Raw genomic sequence first — 8,884 nt, 5'->3', positions numbered from 1 at the left:
AAAAGAAAATAAGTATCAGTCAGTAAACTTGAAAATCGTTAACAAATAAATGATAAGCATTATTACAAAAAAATTTTTATAAATCTGCTCATTAGAACCTTAAGTTTTAATTTCCGCAATGATTCCAAGCTCTATTTAATAATGGTTTAAAAACTCATTGAAAATAGGGACTTTTTTTGATATTTAGAAATTTCATCTACATTTATATAACTATTTTCGCCAGTGCAAGATGGTATTGATTTCAGCACAATATCCAATGATCTAGTGACATGGATTTTGGACCTTTTTTCCCTGTGCATACATGTTGATACTTGACCTGCGCCACGGCACCCAAAACTATTAATTTGATTAAAAGTCCGCACTTTTATTTCCCAGCAGCACACGCGGAAAACTTTACAGTTCCCGTTTCAGCACTCCGCCTTTTCCTTTTTCCCAAGCGGAAGTGCAGCGAACGAGGGATTGACGGAAAAGGGGGCGATTGGTGGACGGTGGGGGGAGGTGGAAAGTTGTTTTCCTGTTTGTGTTTTCCACGCACATTAAAATGTCGTTAAAGCTGGTGAAAATCAAATGTACGAAATTTTCCATGGAAAATTTATTGCGCTCCGCCAGCGGTGCAAAATGGCAGCATCGAGAGCCGCGCTGTAAATGCCATTTTAACGCCTGGTTGGGACCACAGCTCTCCCCCTTTCGCAATACCCCCGTTCCCGGTCCTGCCGTCTGAAGTCCTGGGAAAACCCTCCTGTGTGCACACCTCTCTAGTGATTGTTGTTGCTGGTTGTTCCCTGGTTGACTTGTGGTCTTGTTTTGCGGCTGCCTGGCACGCCCCCTCAACCGCGAAGCCCGTGGAACCACCGCCTCCTTGCACCTCATTTGCATGCAATTCATTTTCTTAAGTGCAATTTCCATTGTTTTGCCCGAGTTTATTTGGCTGTTGTGCTCCGCTCCGCTCGGCTCCGCTCTGCTCTGCTCAGCTCAGCTCTTCTCGCTGCCGTGTACAACCTTTTGTTGCAAATTACATTATTATTATGGCCGCCTTAGACAGGAGCTGGAACAGCATTTCCCAAGCAAGCCAGCAAACCAGCCAAACAGCTCCCGCACTAATCTCACCATAAATATGATCGTGCCAGAGGGTTTGGGGTTTGTTTAAAAATATCAAAGAGCCAATGAACAGTTTGCTGCAGCAGGAAGCAGGGCATATGACTGCTATCTCGTCCTGCCCGCTCCATAAATATTTTTCAGATCCTTGCAATAGCTTTCCCCCTTTTTATCTCATCGCCCCCACCCGAATTTCATTTAAGTTGGACTTTCGACGAGTTTTCCCTTTACCCTTGTTCCCCCAACCCCATTTCCCTTTTTGACAGTGACTTTCAAGTGATAGCGCCGGAAAATTATTTGTACTTTTCTTACATTTTTGTTTAATTAATTTTACAAAACAGCGCGCTGTTCCCGGAGTTTATGACACTCTTGCTCGGGACTTTATGCTGACAACATTGACAAAATGTCAATGCTTTTCGCCGGGCCGAGGAAAACTGGTTTTGTGGAGAATGCTCCGCATAATTAGCCTCAAACTCTTGACAGTTGCGCAAGAGGGGACATTTGCATGAATTAATTAGGAAAAGTTTCGTTCCCGAACGAACCGAACTCATAGTTGGAAGTTTTGAAGGGAAATCCATTGGACTAGTGACAGAAATTAGCTGACCAAGAAGCCACGCCCATCCTCGCACTCTCCGTAATTGAAATATGCTGCCCAAGGATAGGGGCTAAAAAAAGGAAGGCGAAACTAGAAAATGGGCCACAAGCTCAAGGAATTCAATCAATTGCAAGGCGAACTTCAAATATGTGTGCAGTTCCGCTTCTCTTTTTTTTTGTAGTTTCCCTTCCTTTTTTCTGCTGCTGCTGCTGCAGCGGCGTTGCATTTTAATTAAAAGCACAAACTGCCGCATGCCGCATGCATATTTATGAAAGTAATGCAACCAAAGGCAACAACAACAGTGGCTTTCGCACACCTTTGTTGTACGTATTCGTGTACGTATACGTACTCCCACACACACTCACACACACACCTTCAGCTGGACGCACGCCTAGTCAAATTATATATGCGCATATTTTATGCATTTTTCCCAACGTTGCTCACTTCGCTTTTCCCGTTTTTTGCACCGCTGCCGTTCCTCATCCTTTTTCTTCTGACCCACTCGCATTGCACACTGTCCTATGCCAAAAACGCAAAATCGCTTTGCGCCTGAAAGTATGCAGCAAAGCGTGAAGCATGCAAAAGGGCGGCATACCGATTGGTGTTTCAATCCAAACAGCCGCCCACTCACTCACGCTCACACACACACCCCACACACACATATGCACGCCGGCAGTGACGAGCGCTGGAGATGAAAAGTTAAATTTGTTTCGTGTCAAAGCGTCGCCGCTGGCCGCCCAAGCCAAGTCCTAAGCGCGTTCGACATTTTTGCACAGAATTGAAAAAAATATAAGGAGCAAGGACGACAGCGAGAGCAGCAGGATAGATGCCATCACGCTGCGTATCTTTCACTGAAAACGCGTTCCCTCCTTTCGCCTCCTTTCTCGCTCTATCTTTTTCCATCACTGTACGTGTGTGTTGGCTGGTGGTTGTGTGTGTGTGACGGGCTGCATGGCAGACATTGCTTATACGCCATGTTGACCAACAGCGGCAACAGTTTTGTGTTTTACTTTAAATTGCATAAATATGAGCACATCATTGTGTGTGCTCCAAGCGCACTGGGAAAATTCTAAGAAACATGCTAATAAATCAAAAATTAAATATGAAGGTAACTTTGTCACTTACGAGATTTTAATTTCATTTACATCCGAAGGATGTAAGCGCTAATAAAAAGGCACCTTATGAAGACAATGAATTTTCTATAAAAATCTTAAATAAAAAAAGTGAATGGCATTCTTTATGGTGTGGCTGCAATTTCAGACCAGTTTTCTCGCAGTGCAATCGTGCGTGTGCTGTGTTGCATATTTTTGGCCTCAAAGTGTGGCCTTCGGAACGCTGCGCTTCATCTCCCGTTGTTGCATCTCTGGGCTTCTCGCAGTGGACAGTTGGTCGTCGGTTTTTGGGTTGACACCTGCAATGCTCGCATTTTATTACATTTTATGCGCCAGCTCATGTGTGCGTTTGTGTGTGTTTGGACGGCATTGGCGACGGCGACCATGTCAGTTGACAAAGGCATTGGACCGAATAAACAAATGATATTCAATTTATTGTTCTCACCATATCCAGTTTGCGGAATGTGCCCGGGGGTCTTGCTTTTATTTCCCATGGCGCCCGAAATTATGAAATTTATTTGCTGAAATGTGACGAAGGTCAGGCAGCGTGAAATGAGCAGAAAAACAGTAGCAGCAGGATCAGCAGCAGCTGTCTCGCTGGAAACTCATTTAAAGGGATTAATTTGGGTAAGCTCTGCGGTGCTTAACGGTTCGCCAGCGCAATTTTAGCAACGCAACGAGAACTAAGCCGCCATGGCTTCATTTTGGAATAATTGGCAGACTGTGGGTGGTGTACGTTAAAGGTGTGCTATATATTTTCGGGAAAATAGCAAATGCAGCGGCAGCCAAAAATCGCATGCAACTGCAAAAAGGACAACGAAAGGGGGGAAACTAAGTTTCAGCTTTGCTGGAAACTTTTGGCACCGCAAGTTTTGCCAGAGCAGACAACACCCACTATCTGCTGTGCAAACTTTGCTTTGTCGCGCATATGATATTCCTTCTGACATTCAATCTGTGAGTGTCCCTGGAGGACTCTGCCTCGGCATCGACTCCATTGACCGAACCAAACCAAACCGAAACGAACTGAACCGAACCGAACTGAGCTGAACCGACAGCAATTTGCCAGAGTACGTCTTGCGCTTGCTGCTTGAGTGGATTTAAATTTACTCAGCCAGTGTTTTTCGCCCTTCAATGGCAATGCAATGAGCTGGAGAAACTCCTTCCATTCGCTTCGCATCCCAGATCAATTTTGATAGATATAAAATCCGACGAGGACGATGAGGGGAAATCAATGGACTAAATACCGCAGTGAATGCAAACAGACACCGGCCGCCTGAAGCTCACCTGTCCAGGGGTGTAGCAGAAGGGGGGCGGAGGGGAGCGTTGAGGTCTACATCAGCACATCGACAACATCAAAAGCCAACAGCCGCATACAGCACACATACGCATACATTCATATATCAGCGTGCATCGAGCGCCGCCGGATGTGGCCGCTGTGTTCGGGTACTTAGTAAGCATATCCGTTTTGGTTTTATTTCCGCTTGGGCTACTCACAAACACACACATACACAGGCACACACACATCTGCATACATGTGCGAGCACCTGCAGCCTTTGCTTATGTATGCACACAAAGCAATTGCAATTGCAATTTGATGCGCAAACAAAAGCCGAACTCAGCTCCAGGTACACTGCTGCGCTGGCCCTGATCCTCTTTTGGGCTCGGAAATGCAATTTTTGCCTGCGGTCACGTTGATTGCCTGCTTCGGGCTTCTGGCTACGCTTTTTGACGCCTTCCACCGCAAGCCGAACTGCGCCAAAGCTCATTTCCGGTGCTACAATTAAAATGTTAATCCACCGGATGCAGGTGGCAGCCATCGTGGACAAGAACATGATTATGCTAATCATTTCTTTGTAGTATCCCAAGGTAACTATAAGAGTGCGTTAGTAGAGATAGTAAATCCGAGTGTCGATTACCCTTTTAAGCATTTAAATATTAAACTTTTGTGGTTGGCCTTAAGCCCTTTGCATACATAGATATCTTGTTTGTAGCTACACGCATCCCTACTTTAACATTGTATCCACGGGAGTTTTATTTATTTATTTTTTTTTTTTTTGTATTTAGTTTTATTAAAGCGACGAATCCGTACATGCAGTACTAGTATCCACGAGAGTATTGCCACATTCGACCACATTTGTTACACACTTTTTTTTTAGTTCAAATTGCATCAGGATGAAGCTAAATTTTTCGTTAATTAAGGCGAATTCTCGCAGCTAGAGCGCAAAAAGCGAAAGCAAATATCGCCATGCGGCTGCGGCGGTGGCAGCGTAAAACTTAAATAAGACAAGCATCCCTCTGCCATTTTCCCCCTGAGTTTTCCCCCAATGCTTTTCCATGCTGCACACCCAAACCAGACCCTGGACGACCTCAGCGCATTTGCTGGGATGCAATTTTAATTTAGCCACCGAAATGAGCAGCAGGGCAAAATGAGGCAGTGGAAACGCAGAGGCTGCTGCCGCGGTTCAAGTCGAGAGTCCTCGTCCGGGCAAACAAAGCAGCCCGCCGAATTGTTTCGCGCATTCACTTTAAGTCATTTCGGAGGCGAGTTTGCCTAATGCACAGCTGTGGTCTGAAGGGCGGCCGGCATACGGGGCGTATGCGCAACTTATGAAGATTGCCGCGGCTGTTGATGTTGCTTGCCGCTTTTTGTTGCCTCTTGGCTTCTGGCTTTGGGTGTTGGCTGTTGGGTGTAGGGTGTTGGGTCTACGTTGCAGCTGCATTTCGCCTAAAAATGTCAAGTCACAAGTGTTGAATTCACACTTGACAAAGCAGCTGCCTGGGGGCGTTTGGGCGTGGCGTGAAGTTGGCGAGGGAGCAGCGGAACACTGCCAACTCGCTGGCACATTGCAACTGACAGTTTTCATTAAAATGTTATCAAAAACGCAGCAGTATCCACCGCCCCAACCCCTCCTCCCATGGGCCAAGCCGCAAATGTGCCAGGACGAGATGAAGAGGGTGAAGAAAGTGCACAACAAATGGCTGTGAAGGAGCTGGGACGAGATCTGGGCGGGATATCTGCAACTTAAATGACAGAGAGATACACTAATAACAGCGCCAAGGCATTCAGCCATCAGGCAACATGTGTCCTTCCTTGTCGCTCCGCAGCACTAATCTCAGCCAGTCAAAGTGGAACGCGAACATGGCAGCTGCTCCACTCCCGATCCATCTACCACATCCATCCATTGGGTTCCGCCAACCCCGCCCACAAGTTGCAAGTGCAGCTTATTAATGGCAACCTCTTTTTGGGGCAAATGTTTTCATGTCATTGCCAGGACTTGAAGAAGTCGAGGGTTTGGTCTCGAATGTGAGGCACGAATCAGTCAATCCGCGTTAGAAAAGGATTGCACTTAAAGGATAAAGGATTGTATTCACTAAAAAACCTCCTTCCTGTATACCACCTATACTTTCCTAAGATATTGGGAATACCGTGTTATATAATTCAGAACCAACTGACAATTTTAATATCGTTTTCCCTTGATGTATTTGAGCTTGTGTATTTTGAGTGCATTTGCCAAAAACTCCACTTCTCGGCTCATCAACTTACACAGCCACCAACATTTTGGCTAACATCCTTTACTGCTAAATACGCCTCACGTTCCCATGCACAATACACAACACACACTTCCATACACTCGCACACACACGCACCTAAGCGCTGCTTAGATAATAAGTTATTTAGCGTAAAAAGAAAATGAATGCAAATTTCGGTGGCGTGGCAAAAAGTTTTTGATTAAAGTGAAAACGAAACTCGGCTAAATTTCATTTAGACCAACTCCTGCGGGGGATCATTTCATGAGGGGGATGTGGGGTAGCTCATGTTATTCCAGGTGTGCATTGCAGGATAGTTTTAGTTACCTGCCTTTCAACTCCTCCTCCACCTGCCGTTTCTGCTGTCAATTTTCATAGTGGCTTCTGCTGCTTTACAACTGAAATTTATGGTGCACAAATTTGTCAAAAATCTGTGTGTATGTGTGGGGTGAATGCTCCGTAGTTCGCTCTTGCATCTTTGTTTCCGTCGATACTCGTTCGGTATTTAACACTAAAAGTGGTATCATGTTCAAAAACAAGGATTATGTCTATCAGTCTATGAATAGTATTTTTCTTTCGGACTTTCTCAGTGAGTTTCTTGGACCTTTATGTCAGCAGAAGTCTACTTAATACACGATATTATTATTTATTGCTAGAAATAATTTATTATTATATATCTTACTCACCTTGTCATATATTTTTGTTTTTTATGTTTTACAAGTTGGTTGCCCCAACTCATCATTTTTGTCACGTTAAACGCTTGGCTGGCTATGCGGCCAACCTTCTTTCGAGTGGGTAATCCGAATACATTCTCGACTTGGCTCACTCTGGTCTACAATTAGTTTTCACGCTCGAGCGACTCTCTGTGCCCCTGTCCCTCTCCCTGCCCCTGTCCCTGCCACGAAACCCTGAGGCCCCGAACCCGCCGTATCGGCCATACACACCCTGTTGTTAAGGAGACAACGTTTAATTAACCGTTTTGGGGCCCGCACGATGGTCGTAAAACCGTTAAAGTAACCGAAAGTAACTGGGATTTTTATGCTCTTAGTTGCTGTTTTTCAATCCCAAACTAATTTCAAGTAGACGACCCATCTAGAGCACCCCGCTAACCCATTTTCCAGCGCAGATAAGCCGCATAACTCACATGAGAAGGGCCTATCGGGCCTTCCACATGAGCGGAGGCAGTCAGGTGTCTATTAACTGCCAAGATTTTTGAAGCATGCCATCGCGACCCAGCACCACCCAGCACCACCCAGCACCACCCAGCACCAACAAAATCAAATGGAATTTCATATATTCGCCGGTAGAGGGCGCATTTGGGCTTAAGGATGGGGGTGGCAACAGCTGCACTGACATTCGCCGGCGTACTTAATGACTAATGGACTCTTAATGATCTAACAAGGTACACACAATCTAAATACATGGGTGTATATACACAACATTGACACCTTCAGCTGCATCTTCCCAGCAATGAGGCGAAAGGATGTTGTTCCTGCTGCTGCTACTGCTGCTGCTGCTGCTGTTGCTGTTGTTGGTGTTGTTGTTCTTGGTGTTGCCGAACGGATGCACGATGTCGCCTCACAACAAAGTTCAAAACTTAATAATGCAACATTAGTTGCCGCGTTGACGGGGCTGCCATATACACAAAGAAATATTAGTGGGATTACCAGCTTAAATGAATAATCATCAGCTTATTTTCATTAAATATAACAATCCAAATAACGTTTACTTGGAATACTTATAGTTATGGTGGATGTGCCATACATCTACTGATAAATGTTTTATCATTTTAGTTGGTATCTCCTGCAACTTAACGTTAGTACCTTATTGCTAACAGATTATTCATATATAATAATCAATTATAGCGAATGGTTGATAATGATATTAAACATAGTAACAGTTTTTCTCTTGTGTAGTTTATGTAGGTGGCCTCGGCGTTTTCAGCTCACGAAACGTGCCACTTGCATCAGTCGCGAAATGTTGCAAGTGCCACTGGCAGCACGTTGCAAATATCCTTGTGAGGGGAGGGGCAGGGGGAGGGGCATGGTAGGCGGTGGATGGGCGTCGCTGGTGTTTGGGTTGCCCTATATGCAAAGGAAGCGGGTAAGAACGGCAAAAAGAGCACGCAAAAACTCGACCAAATTGCAAAAATTAAATTAGTAAATTTTGTTACAAACTTGCCATGGCAAAAGGGGGCCGGGTGTCTGGCGGGTGCTCTTGGCCAGCTGGAAGGGCTCTTGGCCTAGGTCAATGGGGTTGCCTTGCTGTTTTGTCGCTTGTTGTTGCTGCTGCGTCTTGCGATGTTGCTGCTGCTGTTGCATTCTGTGTCGTTCATGCGCTTCATTTATCACGCAGCTGTCAAGTTTCGCCAGACCAAGAACCGTGACTCCCAGAAGGTGAGTTGAGTGGGGCGAATAGTGGGGCCGGAAGGAACTTTACGAGCGCAGCTTGGCCGAAATTAACCTTCAACCAGCCCCCAAAAAGCCGAGAGGAACCGGAAGAAGTAACCAAAACAGTTTTACACGCCGCCGCACAAAGCAAACACCTTGAACAT

General features: G+C 45.5%; 1 long non-coding RNA gene across 1 annotated transcript; it reads right to left on the bottom strand.

Annotated features, from left to right (window-relative positions):
* Positions 1 to 6,504: 6,504 nt before the first annotated feature.
* Positions 6,505 to 7,090, bottom strand: LOC120321879. The gene is made up of 2 exons (XR_005561607.1): positions 7,017 to 7,090; positions 6,505 to 6,952 (listed from the first exon to the last, which is right to left on the bottom strand). It is a non-coding gene; the product is annotated as an uncharacterized LOC120321879 (long non-coding RNA).
* Positions 7,091 to 8,884: the final 1,794 nt, after the last annotated feature.

Source organism: Drosophila yakuba, chromosome 3R, assembly GCF_016746365.2.
Source record: "Drosophila yakuba strain Tai18E2 chromosome 3R, Prin_Dyak_Tai18E2_2.1, whole genome shotgun sequence".
Classification (NCBI taxonomy): domain Eukaryota; kingdom Metazoa; phylum Arthropoda; class Insecta; order Diptera; family Drosophilidae; genus Drosophila; species Drosophila yakuba.
Note: the sequence above shows the minus strand (reverse complement) of the source record. Positions and strands in the feature narration are given on the sequence as shown.